The following is a 22,404-nucleotide window of genomic DNA, read 5'->3' on the forward strand; positions in this document are numbered from 1 at the left end:
AGGCTACCCTGCCTCCCCTAATGATGTGCTATGTATACATTTATATAGACTTTTATGTGGACTGGTAATGATAGCCTATTCATTGATACAAATGTCCCCTAGTCAGATTGCCACAATATGGCTAACTGGGGTTGTGGCATAACACCCACATTTCATAATATGTGATATGTTACAGTATTTCCCCTAGTGAGGACAGAGACAACATTTTACAGTTTTAAAGCTACACATTTTAAAGCTACACATTTTGCCATGGCTTATGCCATGTTCTTATTCTATCTGAGTGACTTAAACATAACCAAATCATTTGGGGCCCCATGCCTTCAAATTTTAGGGAATTTTAGATTCTCCTTGATCTAGTTTTGATTTTGGTGATTGTTAGTGCTCAAAGATGATTTAATTAAACACAAGTCCATTATCTTTTCTACATTATATCTGGTTTCAGTCATTTACGTTTACACTGAAAACGTTTTACCATCCCCATTTTATTTTCTGAAAGTATACAGTACCAGTCAAAAGTTTGGACACACCTACTCATTCATGGGTTTTATTTTATTTGTACTATTTTCGACATTGTAGAATAATAGTGAAGGCATCAAACCTATGAAATAACACATGGAATCATGTAGTAACCAAAAAAGTGTTAAACAAATCAAAATATATGGCACCACAACAAACCTGCCAAGACAGGGCGGCCCACCAAAACTCACGGGCCTGGCAAGGAGGGCATTAATCAGAGGCAACAAAGAGACCAAAGATAACCCTGAAGGATCTGCAAAGCTCCACAGCGGAGATTGGAGTATGTGTTTATAGGACCACTTTAAGCTGTACACTCCACAGAGCTGGGCTTTACGGAAGAGTGGCCAGAAAAAACCCATTGCTTAAAGAAAAATATAAGCAAACACGTTTGGTGTTCGCCAAAAGGCACGTGGGAGGCTCCACAAACGAGAACACCATCCCCACAGTGAAGTATGGTGATGGCAGCATCATGCTGTGGGGATGTTTTTCATCAGCAAGGACTGGGAAACTGGTCAGAATTGAAGGAATGATGGATGGCACTAAATACAAGGAATTAAGGGAAATTAAGGGAAACCTGTTTCAGTCTTCCAGAGATTATAGACTGGAACGGCGGTTCACCTTCCAGTAGGACAATGGACAACCCTAAGCATACTGCTAAAGCAACACTTGAGTGGTTTAAGGGAAAACATTTAAATATCTTGGAATGGCCTAATTGAAGCCCATACCACAATCCAATTGAGAATCTGTGGTATGACTTAAAGATTGCTGTACACCAGCTGAACCCATCCAACTTGAGGCAGCTGGAGCAGTTTTGCCTTTGTAGAATGGGCAAAAATCCAAGTGGCTCGATGTGCCAAGCTTATAGAGACATACCCCAAGAGACTTGCAGCTGTAATTGCTGCAAAAGGTGGCTCGACAAAGTATTGACTTTGAGGTGGTGAATAGTTACGCACGCTCAAGTTTTCTGTTTTTTTGGTCTTATTTCTTGTTTGTTTCACAATACAAAAATATTTTGTATCTTCACAGTGGTAGGCATATTGTGTAAATCAAATGATACAACCCCCCCCCCCCAAAAAATGATTTTAATTCCAGGTTGTAAGGTTGTAAATAATTTCGCAAACTACTGCAAACCACCAGTAAAGTACCATCACACCTCCTCATCCATGCTTCACGGTGGGAACCACACAAGCGGAGATCATCCGCTCACCTACTCTGCGCCTCACAAAGACACGGTGGTTGGAACCAAAAATATGGTTCTTGGCCCAAGCAAGTCTCTTCTTATTGGTGTCCTTTAATCAAATCAAACTTTATTTGTCACATGCGCTGGAACCACAGGTGTAGACCTTGGGGGTGGCCCGTCAGGAAGTCCAGGATCCAGTTGCAGAGGGAGGTGTTTAGTCCCAGAGTCCTTAGTTTAGTGATGAGCTTTGTGGGCACTATGGTGTTGAACGCTGAGCTGTAATCAGTCAATAGCATTCTCACGTAGGTGTTCCTTTTGTCCAGGTGGGAAAGGGCAGTGTGGATTGCGATTGAGATTGCTTCATCTGTGTATCTGTTGGGGAGGTATGTGAATTGGAGTGGCTCTAGGGTGTCCGGGAGGATGTTGTTGATGTGAGCCATGACCAGCCTTTCAAAGCACTTCATGGCTACCGACGTGAGTGCTACTGGGCGGTAATCATGTAGGCAGGTTACCTTTGCTTCCTTGGGCACAGGGACTATGGTGGTCTGCTTGAAACATGTAGGTATTAAAAACTCGGTCAGGGAGAGGTTGAAAATGTCAGTGAAGACACTTGACAGTTGGTCCGCACATGCTTTGAGTACACGTCCAGGTAATCCGTCTGGCCCAGCGGCTTTGTGAATGTTGACCTGTTTAACTCTTGGAACTCCCCATCCCGGATCCGGGATCGTGACTAAAGTCTCAGGCTCATTAGCATAACGCAACGTTAACGATTACTGAAAATTGCAAATAAAATGAAAATAATGTGTCTGCTCTCAAGCTTAGCCTTTTCTTAACAACACTGTCATCTCAGATTTTCAAAATATGCTTTTGAACCATAGAAATGGACTAATTTGTGTAAGAGTATGCAAAGCTAGCATAGCATTTTGAGTAGCATTTAGCACGCAACATTTTCACAAAAACCAGATAACCAAATAAATAAAATCATTTACCTTTGAAGAGCTTCTGATGTTTTCAATGAGGAGACTCTCAGTTACATACCAAATGCGCAGTTTTTCCTGAAAGCGTCTGTGTGTAGGAGAAATCGTTCCGTTTTCTACATTGCATCTGGCTACCGAAACGAACCGAAAATTCAGTCACCTACAACGTAAAACTTTTCCGAATTAACTACATAATATCGACCGAAACATGGCAAACGTTGTTTGGAATCAATCCTCAAGGTGTTTTTTCACATATCTCTTCATTGATATATCGTTCGTGGAAGCTTGCTTTCCTCTCTGAATCCCATGGAAAAATACTGGCAGCTGACTTTTGCGCACCAATTTCGGCGCAGGACACCGGGCGGACACCTGGTAAATGTGGTCTCTTATGGTCAATCTTCCAATGATCTGCCTACAAATACGTCACAATGCTGCAGACACCTTGGGGAAACAACAGAAAGGGTTGACTCACTACTCTCGCGTTCACAGCCATATAAGGAGACAATGGAAAACAGAGCTTCAAAAATCCTGCTCTTTTCCTGGATGCCGTCTCATCTTGGTTTTGCCTGAAGCTCACGTTCTAGGGCACGCACAGAAAATATCTTGGTAGTTCTGGACACGTCAGAGTGTTTTCTTTCGAAAGCTATCAATTATATGCATAGTCAAGCATCTTTTTGTGACAAAATATTGCGCTTAAAACGGGCACGTTTTTTTATCCAATAATGAAATAGCGCCCCCATAGATGTAAGAGGTTAAAGGTTTTGTTCACATCGGCTATGGAGAGTTATCACACAGTCATCCAGAACAGCTGGTGCTCTCGTGCATGATTCAGTGTTGCTTTCCTGAAAGCAAGTATAAAAGGCATTTAGCTCGTCTGGTCGGCTCGTGTCACTGGGCAGCTCGCGTCTGGGTTTCCCTTTGTAGTCTGTAATAGTTTTCAAGCCCTTCCACATCCGAAGAGCGTCAGAGTCGGTGTAGTAAGATTCACGCTTAATCCTTTATTGACGCTTTGCTTGTTTGATGGTTCGTCTGAGGGGATAGCGGGATTTCTTATAAGCGTCTGGATTAGTCTCCCACTCCTTGAAAGTGGCAGCTCTAGGCTTTAGCTCCATGCGGATGTTGCCTGTAATTCATGAATTCTGGTTGGGATATGTACGTGCGGTCACTGTGGGGATGACATCGTCGATGCACTTTCTGATGAAGCCGATGACTGAGGTGGTGTACTCCTCAATGCCATTGGATGAATCCCAGAACATTTTCCAGTCTGTGCTAGCACAACAGTCCTGTAGTGTAGCATCCGCATCATCTGATCACTTCCGTATTGAGCGAGTCACCGGTGCTTCCTTCTTTAGTTTGGCTTTTAAGCAGGAATCAGGAGGATAGAATTATGGTCAGATTTGCCAAATGGAGGGTGAGCTTTGTATGCATGTCTGTATGTGGAGTAAAGGTGGTCTCTGATTATTTTTCCATCTGGTTGCAAGTGACATGCTGGTAAAAATTTGGTAAAACTGATTTTAGGTTGCCTGCGTTAAAGTCCATGGCCACTAGGAGCGCCGCTTCTGGGTGAGCATTTTCTTCTTTGCTTGTGGCCTTATAGTGTCTGTTGAGAGTGGTCTTAGTGCCAGCTTCGTTCTGTGGTGGTTAATAGATTTATTTTAAGTAATCATAGGTCATCAATTTTACTTTCCAATGATTGCACGTTAGCAAGAAGAACGGATGGTAGTGGGAGTTCACTTGCTCGCCTACGGATTCTCAGAAGGCTGCCCGATCTGCGGGCCCTTTTCCTGCGTCTTGTTCTTCAAGCAAATTACGAGGATCTGGGCCTGTTCCAGTGAAAGCAGTATATCCTTCTCGTCGGACTCGTTAAAGGAAAAAGTTTCTTCCAGTCCGCGGCGAGTAATCGCTGTTCTGATGCCCAGAAGTTATTTTCGGTTATAAGAGATGGTTGCAGCAACATTATGTAAAAAAAAATAAGTTAAACAAAATGCAAGAAAACAAACAAAATAGAACAATTGGTTGGGAGAATGTAAAATTCTGATTCACGCAGTCTTTTCTGAACAGTTGATTTTGAGATGTCTGTTACTTGATGATGTCTGTTACTTGAACTCTGTGAAGCTTGTATTTGGGCTGCAATCTGAGGTTCAGTTAACTCTAATAAACTTATCCTATGCAGCAGAGGTAACTCTGGGTCTTCCTTTCCTGTGGCGGTCCTCATGAGAGCCAGTGTCATCATAGCTCTTGATGTTTTTTGCGACTGCACTTGAAGAAACTTTCAACGTTCTTGATATGTTCCGGATTAACTGGCCCTCTTGTCTTAATGTAATGATGGACTGTTGTTTTTCTTTGCTTATTTGAGCTGTTCTTGCCATAGTGTGGACTTGGTCTTTTACCAAATAGGGCTATCTTCTGTATACCAACCTTATCACACCACAACTGATTGGTTCAAACACATTAAGGAAAGAAAAACACACCTGTTAATTGAAATGCATTCCAGGTGACTACCTCATGAAGCTGGTTGAGAGAATGCCAAGAGTGTGCAAAGCTCTCAAGGCAAAGGGTGGCTATTTTGAAGAATCTCAAATATATAATATATTTTGATTTGTTTAGCACTATTTTGGATACTACATGATTCCATATGTGTTATTTCATAGTTATGATGTAAAAAATAAAGAAAAACCCTTGAATGAGTAGGTGTCCAAAATTTTGACTGGTACTGTATATTTTTTACACATATTTTTAGAGTGGCGGCAACAATTTAGCAGCAGCAGCAGCCCGCCTCTGCTAAATTTATATATATTGGAAACACTGGGTTATGTGGTAAAGTTAATTTGCCCATCTTAATTTAACTAGTTTATTCCATCTGTTTTACACACACCATATACCCAGCCCTGCTCAGTTTCATTATTAGCCAATTTTTCTGAATGTGTATTGTATGTGCATGCGTGTGCATGGGTTTTGAAGTGGAGAGGGTTGTAACCATTTTGCCTACATGTGTTTAGCAAATGTTTCTTCACACAAATTGTTCTGTCACTTCCCCCAAATGTGAGTGGCAGCAGAGTAAACAGGAATAAATGATTGATGTAGCCTACTTTTAATGATTCGTTCCAAATGGCCCCCTATTTTCTATGTAGTGCACTATGTAGGGAATAGGGTGCCATTTCAGACACACACACACACACACTGTCCAACCCCCACACCCCCTTTCTTTCTGGGTCACAGTAGTCAGCCGAGGGTGACTAAGGGCTTGTTCTAGAGGGTCCCTAAGGGCTTGTTCTAGATTAGATGAATGAACCCCCATTTTAACCTGTTAGTTGATTGCATCCCCACTCCTCAGGTTGTTGGTCTACGGAACACAGCGCTTGCGTCCTAAATTGCACCCTATTCACTATATATAGTGTACTACTTTTCGACCAGAGCCTTGGGCACAGTATTTCTGGGCTGTAGACATACATTCTGCTTGTCGTGAGGAACTGCAGTATAGCGAATGCATTTTTTCAGTGATTGCTATATCATTACGGCCTACCAGACCAGTCAGACTGTTGCGCTCTTCCCCAGACAGATCTTTGACTTGGAAAGAGCAATGAGAACCGGGGAAAGTTGAGGCATGTCAGCAGCATGCATTTCATTTGAGGCACGGCCTAGATATACATAATCTGTTGGATTTGTTTTATTTATATATGCGTGTATGTGCTCTTTCTCTTCATGGAGTAAGAGACTGCAACTCATCCCATACGTTCCTTATATAGTGTACTACTTTTGACCTTGGCCCATATATGGATTGGTTGTTTAGCAACAAAAACAACTCGCGTGCAAACATGGGACAAAACAGATGAGGTTGACAACATGTAAACTATATATTGTCTCCAATGTTTATTGAACACATACATTTGCACAATGACCACTTGTCTCTCAAATACATCATTACAGTTGTTGGTTAGCTAGCGAATCTTAGCCATATTAGCATTGACATGAAATCAGTCAAAACAGGACAAAACAAGCTGATACAAGCCACTTACGATTCCCCACATGGTAGTTTCTTGTCATTCTTCCTAGCATTGCAGAATCACAACAACAGGCTGACTTCTGTCCCATAGAAGCGTGCACATTGTTTTCGTGACGTTGTCAGCCAACCCATCTATAGGGGCTTTGATCAAAAGCAGTGCACAATATAGGGAATAGTGTGTCATTCGGGACGTAGACAGAGAGAATGAGAGAGCCAACAGCTTTTAACCAGCAGCAAATGTGAGCGCTCTATAAAAACGAGGGCTTGTGCTGGCTAAGCTGAAATGACTTCTGGGATTGGTTGCAGCTGTGTTCTACAGCAGTGGTCAGGGCAGGCGTGTGTTCTTGATTTTAGGGTGGCAAAAATGTGTTGAAAAGCCAGTTGTCATCCAGAAATTAGACCCCCCTCCCTAACCAGGTGCGCTCCTTTCTCCACTAGACTCCACACCAGCCCTCTCTCATTCCCTCCAAGCAAGATGTCTGTGTTCTCATTTATTTTTCCTCTGTCTGTGATTGTGGTTTAGGAAGGAAGAATCTTCAGCTCCTCAAGCACTGTCATTAAAGCCCTTCAACTGTGTAGAGGTAAAATTGGTTTTTACCATAAGCCTAACGTGTTATAGCTAGCATGGTTGGCCAGAATCTAGGACACCAGTTTTATTTGCTTCGGTGTAATAGGCCTATTCATGGATTTGATGTCGGGGGGTTGTGTATTGCTCTGTACTGCTCCTCTAGTTAAGATGTGGGGGAGTATGATGAGCTGATTGATGAGCGTTGATCATGAAGACCAGAGTAAGTGCAGCCTGGTCCATCACAGAGGCCCTACCTGTAAGTATATACTTGTGTGAATAATAACATAATGTTTTTTATTGATCCTGTCAATAATATTAGTAGTGATTGTATTATTAGTAACATCCAGCCTGCATGATGCCTGTTTTTTTGTGAACCAGTAAGTTGTAGAGGAAGAGAATGAGGAAATGAGATAAAGATAAAGTGGACGAGTGGAGGACTGTACCCCCAGCATCCCCCAGTCCTGAAGCAACATGTCAGGACTCCAGCTGGTCACCCCCGCCTCCAATCCCATGGGGCCTTTCTTTGGTCTCCCGTGGCAACAGGAGGCCATCCACGACAACATCTACACACCTAGGAAATATCAGGTGAGGAAGGAGGAATTCCAATTGACAATGGAGCTCAACTGACGTGTTTAAACTGACACTTGATTATGCACTAGGAAAAAGATTGCAGTGCGTTGTACATAGACATTGGTATCACTTTCCCCATTGATCTAACATCTGATAATGACTATAGCTTAACCTATGGAATAAAGATGGATACCCGCACGCAAATGAATGCTCCCGCAGTTTTTTGTGCAACACTTCGACTGGCCTGACAGAAGGGCTAACTCAAAGTGACACAACGACTAGGTTCCAGTTTAACACCGCTCACCGTATGACCACAGTACATAGTCGCCATCACACTCAGGCCAGGTCCATCTCCAGTGAGACTCCTGCTCAAGTGTACTAATAACAGAGTGATAGCACTGTAATAACAGAAATATAGGGATACTTAAAACATGAATTTGACAATCTCCCACTTTTCTTTAAAGACAAATAAAACATCAACAAAATAATTAAATGTCCCAATTATTATTTAAGTTCCTCATCGCAAATGGGTTGGGTGACAAAGTTTTTATTTGTGTTACTCAAGCTGCCACTTTCCATTACTGAGTGCCTTTAGGAGCACAATGCTACCTTTTCTGTCAGATAGTCAGCAAGCTTATCCTTTGTTGCTGACCAGGAAAACAGCTTTGAGGTGGGGAATCACAGTTGTAGCAGAAGTCTGTGAGCCACCCCAGATGAAGTCGTTAACATGACAGGCAAGTACTCCAGTCACATTGCAGTCTTGATCAAGCCAATAGAAGACTGCATGATTTACTTGTGACATTTTTCGACCTGTACTCAGAATTGTTGCCTTGTCTTTGTTGTACCAGTAGAGTGATGCACCTGCCAGGCCATACACAGACTTTTTTAGTTTCCAGTGTTCCTTTGCTCTTAGCTTCAGGTGGAAGTCGGTTGTGAATGTCCCTTGACAGCTCTGTTTCCTGCAAAAATGCAGATTTGATGTCTATGGAATGAACAGTCCATTTTGGCTGGTAGATCTGAGTGACTCTGAGGCACATGTCTGTGAGTCTTTTGAGAGTTATTTGGCAGCCAGCTCTTATTGAGACACATTTTTTTTGGTCAATCTCTATGACTTCCTCAAACACTCATTTTTTCCTCCAATTACTGAGCTCATCTAGTTTAGCTGAGTCAAATGACATGTCCTTTGTTTCAAGTACGTCATTCTGTTTTTCTCAATTTTCTATTGGTTCAATTCTGAGATTATCTACAAGTGACAGGTCAGCTGACCCTGTTGTACCAGGAAGTGTAGCTGGTACTGCAAGTTGTACCAGTTCTGGTGTTTTCCTTTGGCTTGTCCTGTTCGTCCAATGACTGTTGCTGTGTGTCTAATACTACTTTCTCTGTCCAGTTTTCAGATTGGAACAACCATGTTGTCTTAACACGTGGCTGTTGTTGAACGTTTTCCTCATTTGAACCCTCAACAGTATTACCTGTGTCATGGTTGAAGGTCTATGCTCCATTTTATGTGTCAGTTTCAGTGCTCTGACAATGGTGCCTCAGTGCCTCACAAATATCACTACACCATCTTGGCCAATGACACTCCCGGTCCTTTCCATCCTTGACAGTCAACTCGTTTGTAGTACACTTTGTTTCCAGTCTCGTACTTGTCATTTGTGGGTCGAAGCTGTTTACGCAGAACCCTGCGAATTCTCTCTGAACACTCAGCTTCAGTGAACGCTTTTCTCGCTGCATGTAGTGCTGAAAGGTGCTGTCCCACCCATGCCCTCACACTGGTCCCTTCTGGTGCTGGTGACTTGTCAACCAGTATAGAGGGAAGATTAGGGTTCTGACCCAACACTAGTTGCTATGGGCTGTAATTATAAACATTGTGCATTGAGTTTTTTGCCATCAAAGCCCAATCTAGGGCTGTTTTCTAATCACATCTATTATCATGCTTCAATTTCAGCATGATCTCTGTGTTTGATTATGTCTCTCCCAGAAGTCCATTGCTTCATGGACTGCATGCAGCAGTTCGCTTTACTTCCATTTTAATTTCTCAGCCAGTTCTCTTATTTCATTATTATTGAATTCTCCTCCATTGTCACTGTACAATTTCTTAGGCGGGCCATGCATACTTATCCAGGAATTAATGAAGTGCTTGACGATTTCACTGGGTTTCAATGTTTCCAGCACTGAAGCGTGTGAAGTGGTCGATATGTGAAGGTACCACACACTTGGTCCTAACTCATGTAGAACAACAGCCACTGTTTCATTACTTGGAAGCCAGTACTTGGAAGCCAGTGGCAAATCAATAGTTGGTCTGGGCTTAGGTTTCCTGTATTTCTGGCATGTCTCACAACTGTTAACTATCTGCGGTAGAAAGGAAATGCTCTCATCATCATTATTCCCAGAATAATTTCTGAAGTCTGTCAACTGTTGCATGTCCAAACTGTTTGTGAAGTTGTAGCAATACTTTGTTTGTCCTCTGTGGTCATACTCTCTTGACTGTCAGAATCTCCATGCGCTCTGTGTCTGTCAGAATCAAATATTTACATGGACTCTGTGATGTTTCTGTCTAAAATGTTTACACATTCGTGGCCTAAGGTAGTAGGTTCAAGGGTCACTGGTTGTTTAAACATCACTGCCTTGTCATTTTTTATGTCTAGTGCAGCCCCTGTCTTCTTGAGGGAAGCTTTGCTTAATAGTAAGGGGATATCTGTAGGGACCACTTCTTTTTCAATGTGACACTTAGTCTGACCTATTTTTGCTGGCACCTTGACCCTCTCGGTAGAATGGACGACTCTCCCATCTCCAAATTTGAAAGTTCTGTTACTCGGTGTGTCAATCATATTTAGTTCACTGACATAGCTATCAAGCCATTTTGCACCACACACTGTGCGTGTTCATGCAGTAACAATCACAGCAGATCCTAAGGATTCAACTACACAGATCTCAGAAGCAGTGCAATTTTACACTGCTCCATCTCTGTGTTTACGTTTTCCTCTGTTAGCTTAACCTGTTCATTTTTATGAGGACAGTCTTTAATCCCATGCTAAGTGCTTTGCCAAATAGCACGTTTTGATCTCCTTCCATTTCTGTCCAGTGGATTTGTGCTGGGCAAAGGTGCCCTCGTCTGGTTGTCTTGAGAACGTGACTTGTTGGCGCCTTTTCTCTGCTGCTCAGTGTAATATGCTGCGTCACTCACTTGCATTCCATCTGTTATTGGCGCAACAGACGTCTTTTCACTAAAAATATTTGTGACTTCATTGACGCTAAAGTCAGCTCAGTACAAGCAGTCAAATCCAACTGTTTCTCCCTACCATCCAGACAGGCAGTATCTAGCAACTTGAACGCTAACACGGAATCTGAGAGAACCAATTCGTCCTTGCACATCCTATTGTACCTCTGTTTAAATCAATTGTGTAGTTTGTCATTGCAACCGAATGTCTCTGGTAACACTGTCAAGGTTTGAATATGCCTCGTAGGCACAGTCTTTCTCTTCTTTAAGAATCCAGTACTCCAGTACTCTGATCAAAGTTCTCATACCGTTCTCATCCTTGTTCAAATCCTCCAGGGATAGTTCCAGTGCTGTATCTCTCGCTCTTCCCTCCAGCGATAATACCGCAAGTGTTTGCTTTTTCTCGTCCAGATTAGTAACCCGTGTCCAGATTCCAAGTTCATTTTTCCAACTATCATATGACCTCTTCTCGTCAGTGGCACAATGTAGTTATTAGCCATCCTCTGCTATCAATGTTTACTCGAAATGGCACAACAACTAGGTTCCGGTTTAACAATGTCCACCGTATTACAACAGTACATAGTCGCCATCACACTCAGGTCTGGTCCATCTCCAGTGACATTACTGTGCAGGCACACTAATAACAGAGTGATAGCACTGTAATAACAGAAACAACCATAACTTAGCAGGAAGACCTTCAGGTCTAAATGTTGTTAAATAAACTGTGGGAACATTCGTCAGTGTGTGGTTATCTATCTTTATTGTTTTGTATTTTTTTTGTAACCAGTTATTGAGTGTGCTTGCACAACAGTTGAATCTAATGACTGTAACCTTCTCTTCCCTGCCAGGTTGAACTTCTTGAAGCAGCTCTTGACCACAATACTATCGTCTGTTTAAATACTGGCCCAGGGAAGACCTTTATTGCAGTACTCTTAACTAAAGAGCTTTCCCACCAAATCCGGGGAGACTTCGCCAAACATGGGAAGAGGACAGTTTTCCTGGTGAACACAGGTAGCTACATTTGGAGTCACAACGAAATCCACTATTCGGTGCATCCAAAAGTTTCACACTTCTCCCAAAGGTATGATTGAGACCATGAGATTTCTCTGTTTTCCCCTCTTTTCTTGAATGATAAATAAAGCATTGTCTGTGATTCAGCAAGCAGCTAGTGTTAGGACCCACTCTGATCTCCAGGTTGGAGAATACACCAGCGTGGAGAAGACCTCCTCATGGTCTGGGGAAAAGTGGAGCCAAGAAATGATCGAAAATCAGGTGGGGTTCAATTGCTAGTAATTTTGTCACATAATTACAATTGCCAGAATAATGTACCAATTGTTACCAATTACTTTCATGATAAATACCATTGGTAATAGCATTACTAAAGTTTTCCCCTCTCAATTTCAACAACCACTGAATTCCCGGTGTCATTTCCATGAGGACTGGAAAGTTATCATTCTGTAGATGGACCCAATCAATGTCACGACACTGTAATCTATTATTCAAGGCAATATGCCATCCCTCCCATCCTACCCTCCACTCATTCTCTCCATCATTTCTGTTCTTCTAGGTGCTCGTTATGACTTGCCATATCTTCCTGCATGTGCTGAAGAATGGAGTGTTGCCACTATCGAAACTCACCCTGGTGGTGTTTGATGAGTGTCACCTGGCAATCACAGACCATCCCTACCGGGAGATAATGAAGGTACAATTACAGTCTACTCTACGTAGTTATGCATTCACACTTCCTTCCCTATATGGCGGGAGCCAAAGCATTATGGAGATTGGAGTTTAGTCATTATATTATTCACCATTGGAAATGAGGAAAAGTGTTGTCAGTCAGCCTTCCTTATTGAGCCCCGGTGCAGGCTGTTCAATGTTTTAGCATTTTCTGTCCTTGTATTTGTTTCTGCTATGTGAGTTTCACACAGTTTCAGTTATGTTAGGTCTGTCTCTATCTCTGTTTCAGCTATGTGAGGGCTGTCTCTATTTCTGTTTCAGCCATGCAAAGGCTATCTCTATCTCTGTTTCAGATATGTGAGAGCTGTATCTACTGTATCTTTGTTTTCATTTATGTGAAGGCTCTCAATCTCTGTTTCATTAATGTGAGGGTTCTCTCCTCTGTTTCAGTAATGTGTGATCTGTCTCTCGCAATCTATGTTTCAGCTATGTGAAGGCTCTCTGTGCAGCCCTCGCATCCTGGGCCTCACAGCATCCATTCTGAATGGTAAATGTGACCCATCTGAACTGGAGCAGAAGATCCAGAACCTGGAGCGGATCTTAAGGTGCAATGCAGAGACCGCTACTGGCCTTGTAGTCCTTGACAGGTACTGTAATAATACACACCATGGCCTATATTCATTAACTTCTTGATGCACCCATCCCGTCTACTATTATTGTGACAACCCTAATACTGACGAATATAGATCTTCTCTTGATCTCTCCAGATTCTGAGGAATAAGTGTTCCAAGGCAGCAGGGGTCGGTGAGTTTGAGGTGGAACAGGAGCTGGATGATGACAACATCCTGCCTCCCTACGTGCTCCGCTCTGAGGACGGAGGGCCCCGCGTCACCATCAACACGGCCATCGGACACATCAACAGGTAAGAGGAAATCGGAGACTGCTTTGCTTCCTTGAAAAATCTAAAAAGGGTTCTAAAAAGGGCTCTTTGTGGCAACAAGACTAAATACAATGAGAACAAAATAAGTTGTCTCAAAATACTATAATTATAAACAGGCATTGTTGCTAAATTGGATTTGAAGATTGCATTTTTGTCGGTTCTTGTTTTCATTTTGCTGTTGGTGCTCTGGCGTGCTAATGTCCCTCTCCCCCATGGCTGCCCCAGATACTGTGCCCGTTTGCCCAGTGACCAGTTTACCTACCTGGCACCCAAGTGTAAGACCAAGGAGCTTCAGGATGGGCGCTACAAGTCAACCCTCTACCTGCCCATCAACTCCCCTCCACGGGTGCCCATCATTGTGAGTCTGCAGGCTTTTGTCATTGTTTGGATTTATAGGTTTGCATCCCAAATGGCACCCTATTCCCTATATATTCCGTCTCTGATCAAATGTAGTGTATTATACAGGGAAAAAGGTGCCTTTTGAGACACATAATTATACAGTGCTTCCAGGTGCTCAAAGGGCTGTAGTAGGCTACATAGTAAGCAGGACATTCACCTCATCCACCAGCATTGTTTAGCACCCACTGTTTCTATTCGGGACATCAAGATTCACCTAATGGTGTGTATAATGTCTTTGAGACAAATGTACACTTTGTTTTGTCACTGCAGGGGCCGACAATGAACTGTGCAAGACTGGTAGAGAAAGCAGTAGCACTGCTTTGTTGTGAAAAGCTTCACAAAAAAAGGTAAATAAAATGCAGCTATTTGACTGGTAGAATATTATTCTTGTAGTGGTCACTGCTAGCCTGGGTACCATTCTGTTTAGCTAACATTCTACTACTTGTACTCTGTGTCATTATGCCAAAGATTATGCCATGTTTAGTATGACCGGAGTGGAATGATAGCTAAACAGACTGGTACCTAGACTAGCTCACTGCAGCTAGTCCCAGATTCTATCTCTCCCTCCCTCCCCATCTCTCTTTCTGTCTTCCTCCATCAAATCTCCCTCTCTCTTCAAGCCTGTGGGGAATGTACTTGAATTTGATGGGGTGGGGGGTTCTCTGTGTGGTGGGAGAAGAGGGGAACCTGGTATTAACTGCTGTGACATATTTAATTCATTTTGCCAAAGGGAAATAGTAGATAAATCTTTCTCTCCCTCCCTCTCCCAGGTGAGTTAGATGACCACTTGATGCCTGTGGGGAAGGAGACAGTGAAGTATGAGCAGGAGCTGGATCTCCATGACGAGGAGGAGACCAGTGTTCCAGGCAGGCCAGGATCCACCAAGAGGAGGCAGTGCTACCCTAAAGCTGTGAGTACTCATCACTGATGCATCCCAAATGGAACCCTATTCTCAATACACTGAACACCTTCCTAATATTGAGTTGTACCCCTTTTTGCCCTCAGAACAGCCTCAATTCATCGGGCATGGACTCTACAAGGTGTCAAAACCGTTCCACAGGGATGCTGGCCCATGTTGACTCCAGTGCTTCCCACAGTTGTGTCAAGTTGTCTGGATGTCCTTTGGGTGGTGGACCATTCTGTATCACATACGGTGCACAATTGGCCGAGCGTCGTCTGGGTTTGGCCGGTGTAGGCTGTCATCGTAAATAACAATTTGTTCTTAGCTGACTTGCGTAGTTAAATAAAGGTTAAATAAATGAGAAAATCTTGATACACATGGGAAACTGTTGAGCCTGAAAAACCCAGCAGGGCTTGGCACCCTCTACCATGTCCCTTTCAAAGGCACCCTCTGAATGGCACACATACACAATCCATGTCTCAAGGGTTAAAAATCCTTCTTTAACCTGTCTCCTCCCCTTCATCTACACTGATTGAATTGGATTTAACAGGTGACATCAATAAGGGATCATAGCATTCACTTGGTCAGTCTATGTCATGGAAAGAGCAAGTGTCCTTAATGTTTTGTATACTCTGTTTCTACTGTAGTGCAGCACTTTCTACTGGGGCTGTTTTCCATTGCTGATACAATGCCTTGCAAAAGTATTCATCCCCCTTGGCATTTTCCTATTTTGTTGCATTACAACCTGTAATTTAAATATATTTTTATTTTGATTTCATGTAATGGACATACATAAAATAGTCCAACTTGGTGAAGTAAAATGAAAAAAAATGACATATTTAAAACAATTCAAAACAATTCAAAACTGAAAAGTGGTGCGTGCAGATCTATTCACCCCCTTTGCTATGAAGCCCCTAAATAAGATATGGTGCAACCAATTACCTTCAGAAGTCACATAATTAGTTAAATATATACACCTGTTCTGAAAGGCCCCAGAGTCTGCAACACCATTAGGCAAGGGGCACCACCATCAAGACCAAGGAGCTCTCCAAACAAGTCAGGGACAAAGTTGTGGAGAAGTACAGATCAGAATGGCCTAATTGAAGCCCATGCCACAATCCAATTGTGAATCTGTGGTATGACTTAAAGATTGCTGTACACCAGCGGAACCCATCCAAATTGAAGCAGCTGGACCAGTTTTGCCTTGAAGAATGGGCAAAAATCCCAGTGGCTAGATGTGACAAACTTATAGAGACATATCCCAAGAGACTTGCAGCTGTAATTGCTGCAAAAGGTGGCTCGACAAAGTATTTACTTTGAGGGGGTGAATAGTTATGCACGCTCAAGTTTTCATTTTTTTTTGGTCTCATTTCTTGTTTGTTTCACAATAAAACATATTTTTTATCTGCACAGTGGTAGGCATGTTGTGTAAATCAAATGATACAACCCCCCCCCCCCCCCAAAAAAAAAAATATATATTTTAATTCCAAGTTGTAAGGCAACAAAATTGGAAAAATGCCTAGGGTGGGAATACTTTCGCAAGCCACTGTATGGTGCCTCTCATCTAAATGGTGTGGAACTGCTTCCTCTCCTTGGCTACTGTCTGATTCTCCTCACCCAGAAGTGTTCACTCGTTCATTTACTCCCCCATGGATGTAAACAAAATTCACTGGTGTAAAAATGAGGGTGGAAACTCGTTTTCACCAATCCAATGCTGTTTTCACCCCAGATACCGGAGTGTCTTCGGCACAGTTACCATGTACCGCAGCAGTCTTACTACCTGTATGTGGTCGGCATGGTCCTCACCATCCCTCTGCCTGATGAGCTCAACTTCCGCCGCAGGAAGCTCTAGCCTCCAGAAGACACTACCAGGTTCTTCGGCATCCTGACCGCCAAACCTATATCTCGGGTATCTCAGTTTCCCATTTCATTGTTTTCGGGCAGGTCCTCGAAGCAATATTTAGGGATGCAAACAGGGCCCACTTGATTTTCCAAAGTTAGTATGGCCTTTATTAAGTGTACATTGTAAATCACCTAACCCCCTCATCCCTCTCCACAGATTCCCCATTTTCCTGTTGACACACGGTCTGGTGAGGTGACCATCTCCATCGAGCTCCAGAAGGCAGGGTTCACCCTGAGTGCTATCCAGCTGGACCTGATCACCAGATTACACCAGTACATCTTCTCTCACATCCTCCGCCTGGAGAAACCTGCTTTGGAGTTCAAACCCACGCAGGCCGACTCAGCCTACTGCGTTCTACCTCTCAATGTTGGTGAGTTAGTCTGCTGTGTGCTACCACTCAATGTTGGTGACATGTACACTCAGCCTACTGTTAGATACACACAGTCTGCCTCTCAGTGTTGGTGAGTGAGAGCCCAACGTTGCGCACGTACTGTAGGCCTTACTCCATTAGTAAGCCTATGGGTGGGTACCAAATGGCACTCTATTCCCTTTTATAGTGCACTCATTTTGAGCAGGCCACATAGGGATGCGTACTGTGTCAAATAGAGTTGGGCAGTGTACACATTTTCATACTCTGATTAATGGTATTACCAGTAGTGCACACAAGGGGCGAAATGTATTTTAAAATGTGAAAAAAGCCTATAAATCGTAATTTGCCAGAATGCTAACAAAATTCTAGCAAGTACTAAGGAATCCCCATAGCAGATGCTAGGTAAGTGCTCTCTAGCGAATGCAAATACTTCTGAGACAGACAGCTCAGCTCATAACGTTACGCAAGTATCTCAAAATGCAGTTTGCAGCACACACACAATAAATCTTAGACAGGAGGGATCTTAATCCAGGAGGGAATTGTCTCTGCTGCTGCAAGAAGCTTGATCACACAAGCTAACGTTAACCACTTGGCTAATGTTATCAAGTTAGCTAAACACATCTAGAGAGAATTTATTTGCCACATCTTAGATAGCTACCTTAATAATTATAAGATCTATAGCTGGCAAACATTATTATTGAAATTCATAGAAGTGCAACTTGATCACCTCACTTAAGTTACGCCGCAAAAGTGATTCATCTCTCGATGCTCCCATTTTGCTCATTGTGATCCTAAACAAACAAAGGTGACTGTCTCAAGCAGCTGTTTTGGGAAATTATTACTGGTAAGGTTCATAATGAAAGATAATCTAACATTATTATAACAAAATTATTAATGCGATCTGCTTTATATATTACCTAGTGCACAAGTTGACTGCAGGTATTTACAGTTGAAGTCGGAAGTTTACATATACCTTAGACAAATACGTTTAAACTCAGTATTTCACAATTCCTGACATTTAATCCTAGTAAAAATTCCCTATTTTAGGTCAGTTAGGATCACCACTTTATTTTAAGAATGTGAAATGTCAAGAGTAATAGTAGAGAGAATGATTTATTTCAGCTTTTATTTTTTTCATCACATTTCCATTGGGTCAAGTTTACATACACTCAATTAGTATTTGGTAGCATTGCCGTGAAATTGTTTAACTTGGGACAAACATTTCGGGTAGCCTTCCACAATTTTGGCTCATTCCTCCTGACAGAGCTGGTGTAACTGAGTCAGGTTTGTAGCCTCCTTGTAGCCTCCTTGTAGCCTCCAAATTTTCTATGGGATTGAGGTCAGAGCTGTGTGATGGCCAGCCCAACACCTTGACTTTGTTGTCCTTAAGCCATTTTACCACAACTTTGGAAGTATGCTTGGGGTCATTTTCCATTTGGAAGACCCATTCACAACCAAGCTTTAACTTCCTGACGGATGTCTTGAGATGTTGCTTCAATATATCCACATAATTTTCCTACCTCATGATGCCATCTATTTTGTGAAGTGCACCAGTTCCTCTTGCAGCAAAGCATCCCCACAACATGATGCTGGCACCCCCGTGCTTCACGGTTGGGATGGTGTTCTTCGGCTTGTAAGATGTTCTTCGGCCCCTTTTTCCTCCAAACGTAATGATGGTCATTATGGCCAAACAGTGCTATTTTGGTTTCATCAGACCAGAGGACATTTCTCCAAAAAGTATGATCTTTGTCCCCATGTGCAGTTGCAAACCGTAGTCTGTTTTTTTTTTATGGCTGTTTTGGAGCAGTGGATTCTTCCTTGCTGAGTGGCCTTTCAGGTTATGTCGATACAGGACTCGGTTTACTGTGGATATAGATACTTTGTAACTGTTTCCTCCAGCGTCTTCACAAGGTCCTTTGCTGTTATTTTGGGATTGATTTGTACTTTTTGCACCAAAGTATGTTCATCTCTAGGAGACAGAACACATCTCCTTCCTGAGCGGTATGACGGCTCCATGGTCCCATGGTGTTTATACTTGCGTACTGTCATGTCTTTACTATCATTAAATTGAAGACTTATAGTTTTTATCAAATATTCTCTGTAATTAGTATTACGCGATCAACTGATTAATCATCTAACTGTAATTAACTAGGAAGTCGGGGCACCAAGGAAAAATATTCAGATTACAAGGTTATCATTTCCTAATATAACCTTTCAGATATTTTCATATCGGATCCATAGTGTTCTGATTAATTAATTATTATTATTTTTTACCTCACGTTAGTCTCATTCCAAACGTCGTAAATTGTTGGTTATCTGCATGAACCCAGTCTTCACTATGAGTCATCCATACATCAATTGTCTTAAATCATTTATTTATTACTAACTAAGTAATTCACAGAAATGCATAAACAAACAAACAAGGTAAATGTGGTTACAAGAAATGATATGGGGAATGTGCCCTAGTAGGCTAAACCGGCATTGCGGCTAGTTAGACAAAAGGGGAAGTGGGGGTCAACTGAGATGAGACACTACAAAGTTGATAATTATAACATTTGAAATACTAATCCTTTGCACATGAACGCTCACTCATTCGGGAACAATTGTAATCAATATATATATTTACGCTCAGTTTGTCGTCGGGATCTTTGTTGAAAAGTTTGTTTCTGTTGGAGAGTTTTGTCCCCTCTCTCTCTCTCTCTCTCTCTCTCTCTCTCTCTATCTCTCTCGGTTAGAGGGGATAGTTCAGAGGGACATTCATTCGTTTGTTATGGAATGGATGTTTCGGCGGTTGTTGTTCTTCGCGTTCAATGATACCGAATTCCTAGCTGCAGACTAGTAATTAATATCAAAGACTTGTTCTTATTCTGTCTGTATCGATAGTCTAAGAGTTTAACCACGTGGTATGGTTAAAAGATTCAGCAATGGTCTACAACCTTCGTCCTCTCCTAATGGAGAAAAACATGGTCTGGTGATAATTTCTCAAAGTTGGGCTTTATTCGGAATAGCAGAAAAGGGCCATCCCAGAATGCCTGACCCTAACTGGGCTCAGGGGCAGTCCTCTGATTTAGTTCAACTCAAAAAGGATTTGGAGTTTCCTTCATCAAACAGTCCAAAATCACATCACACAACTTTACAAACAGTATGATACTCACTCATTTATCTTATACAACAATTAGATGTAAACCTCATATCTGAGGCTGTTATATAAATAGCGTTATCCTTGCTCCCAAGGATGAACCAGACTTATGGATGTCTACAAACATTTTTCTGAGGTCTTGGCTGATTTCTTTTGATTTTCCCATGATGTCAAGCAAAGAGGCACGGAGTTTGAAGGTAGGCCTTGAAATACATCCACAGGTACACCTCAAATTTACTCAAATGATGTCAATTAGCCTATCAGAAGCTTCTAAAGCCATGACATAATTTTCTGAAATTTTCCAAGCTGTTTAACGGCACAGTCAACTTAGTGGAATTGTGATACAGTGAATTATAAGTGAAATAATCTGTCTGTAAACAATTGTTGGAAAAAGTACTTGTGTCATGCACAAAGTAGATGTCCTAACCGACTTGCCAAAACTATAGTTTGTTAACAAGAAACTTGTGTAGTGGTTGAAAAACGAGTTTAAATGACTCCAACATAAGTGTATGTAAACTTCTGACTTTTGTAAAAAAGCGGTATTGTAAAATCATACTGAGGGTGTTTCGAAATACCCTGGGATATGTTGTAAATACGATATACCACCCAACCCTAGTGTCAAATCAGTGAATTTACAATGTCTGAAAGTATTAATTCACCATGTAAACTTCCATTGTTTACATTTTCTCTTCTTCCAGTTGAGGATTCCATCACTGTAGATTTGGATTTTAAATTCATGGAGGACATAGAGAAGTCTGAGGCTCGTACTGGCATTCCTACCACCCTGTACACCAAGCAGAACCCCTTCACCTTCAAACTGGAAGACTACCAAGACGCTGTCATCATTCCACGGTACGCTGCTTGCTTCACTACATACCTCTCCCTGACTGAGGAGCCGAATAGCTCCCTATATATAGTGCACTTCTTTTGACCAGGGTCCATAGGGATGAGACTTGTTTTAAACAGCATACAATTCATTTGATATGAGCCATAAGATTATACACTGAACAAAAATATCAACGCAACATGTAAAGTGTTGGTCCCATGTTTCATGAGCTGAAATAAAAGATCCCAGAAATGTTCCATACGCACAAAAAACTTTTCTCGTTCAACCGGATATTAGGAATGTGTCCTTCGTGGTTTTTATTACACTCAGTGTATATCTTCACTGTTCCATTTATGCCAACCCTTGACCTCTAATCCCTGTCTCTCACTCTCTCAGGTATCGTAGCTTTGACCAGCCTCACCGTTTCTACGTGGCTGACGTTTACACAGACCTCACACCACTTAGCAAGTTCCCGTCACCGGAGTATGAGACTTTTGCTGAGTACTACAAAACCAAGTACAACCTGGACCTATCCAATGTAAACCAGCCACTATTGGATGTCGACCACACCTCCTCACGGTGAGAGAGAGGAGAGGTGGAAGGAGGGAGAGAGAGGAAAATGTATCCTATTCAACTCCCCATCATCATAAGGATGCCCTTATGAGGTCTCTCAGTCCTCCATGGATGGTGGGGGGGGAGCACCATCAAAATAAAAAGATATGGGAAGAACACTTTATCTGTACCTTTACACCCATGAAGGTTACTGTATCTGAACTACTGTGTAACTCATCCAGTTCTGACCTCTGCCTGCAGACTGAACCTGTTAACCCCTCGCCACCTGAACCAGAAGGGGAAAGCACTGCCTCTGAGCAGTGTAGAGAAGAGGAAGGCCGATTGGGAGAGTCTACAGAACAAACAGGTAATCAAGTCTACATACAAAGCCATGGATCCACCTTCTACCATATTTAGAGATGAACCAATGGCTGTAGACTAACTCTGAAGATGGTCTAAAACAGGGTTCCCCAACTGGCGGTCCGTGGGCCAAAGTTGGCCCGCTGGTGATTGTATTTGTCCCCCCGTGTTTTCTGAGCAAATAAACTTTTTTTCTCGTTTTTTAATTGTTGGAAGTAAAAGACTGTAAAAACATCAGCAAATCAGTGGCAAGTGAGTAACATTTTGGAAATCTGTTCTAAGTATTCCCACGCATAATATATGATT

The 22,404-nt window shown here is 42.2% G+C and overlaps 1 pseudogene; it reads left to right on the plus strand.

The window, feature by feature from the left end:
• The first annotated feature begins 7,715 nt into the window (after nt 1–7,715).
• LOC135507460 (endoribonuclease Dicer-like) overlaps nt 7,716–22,404 on the plus strand; it is a 30,401-nt pseudogene continuing 15,712 nt past the window's right edge.

Source organism: Oncorhynchus masou, chromosome 21, assembly GCF_036934945.1.
Source record: "Oncorhynchus masou masou isolate Uvic2021 chromosome 21, UVic_Omas_1.1, whole genome shotgun sequence".
Taxonomy (NCBI): Eukaryota; Metazoa; Chordata; class Actinopteri; order Salmoniformes; family Salmonidae; genus Oncorhynchus; species Oncorhynchus masou.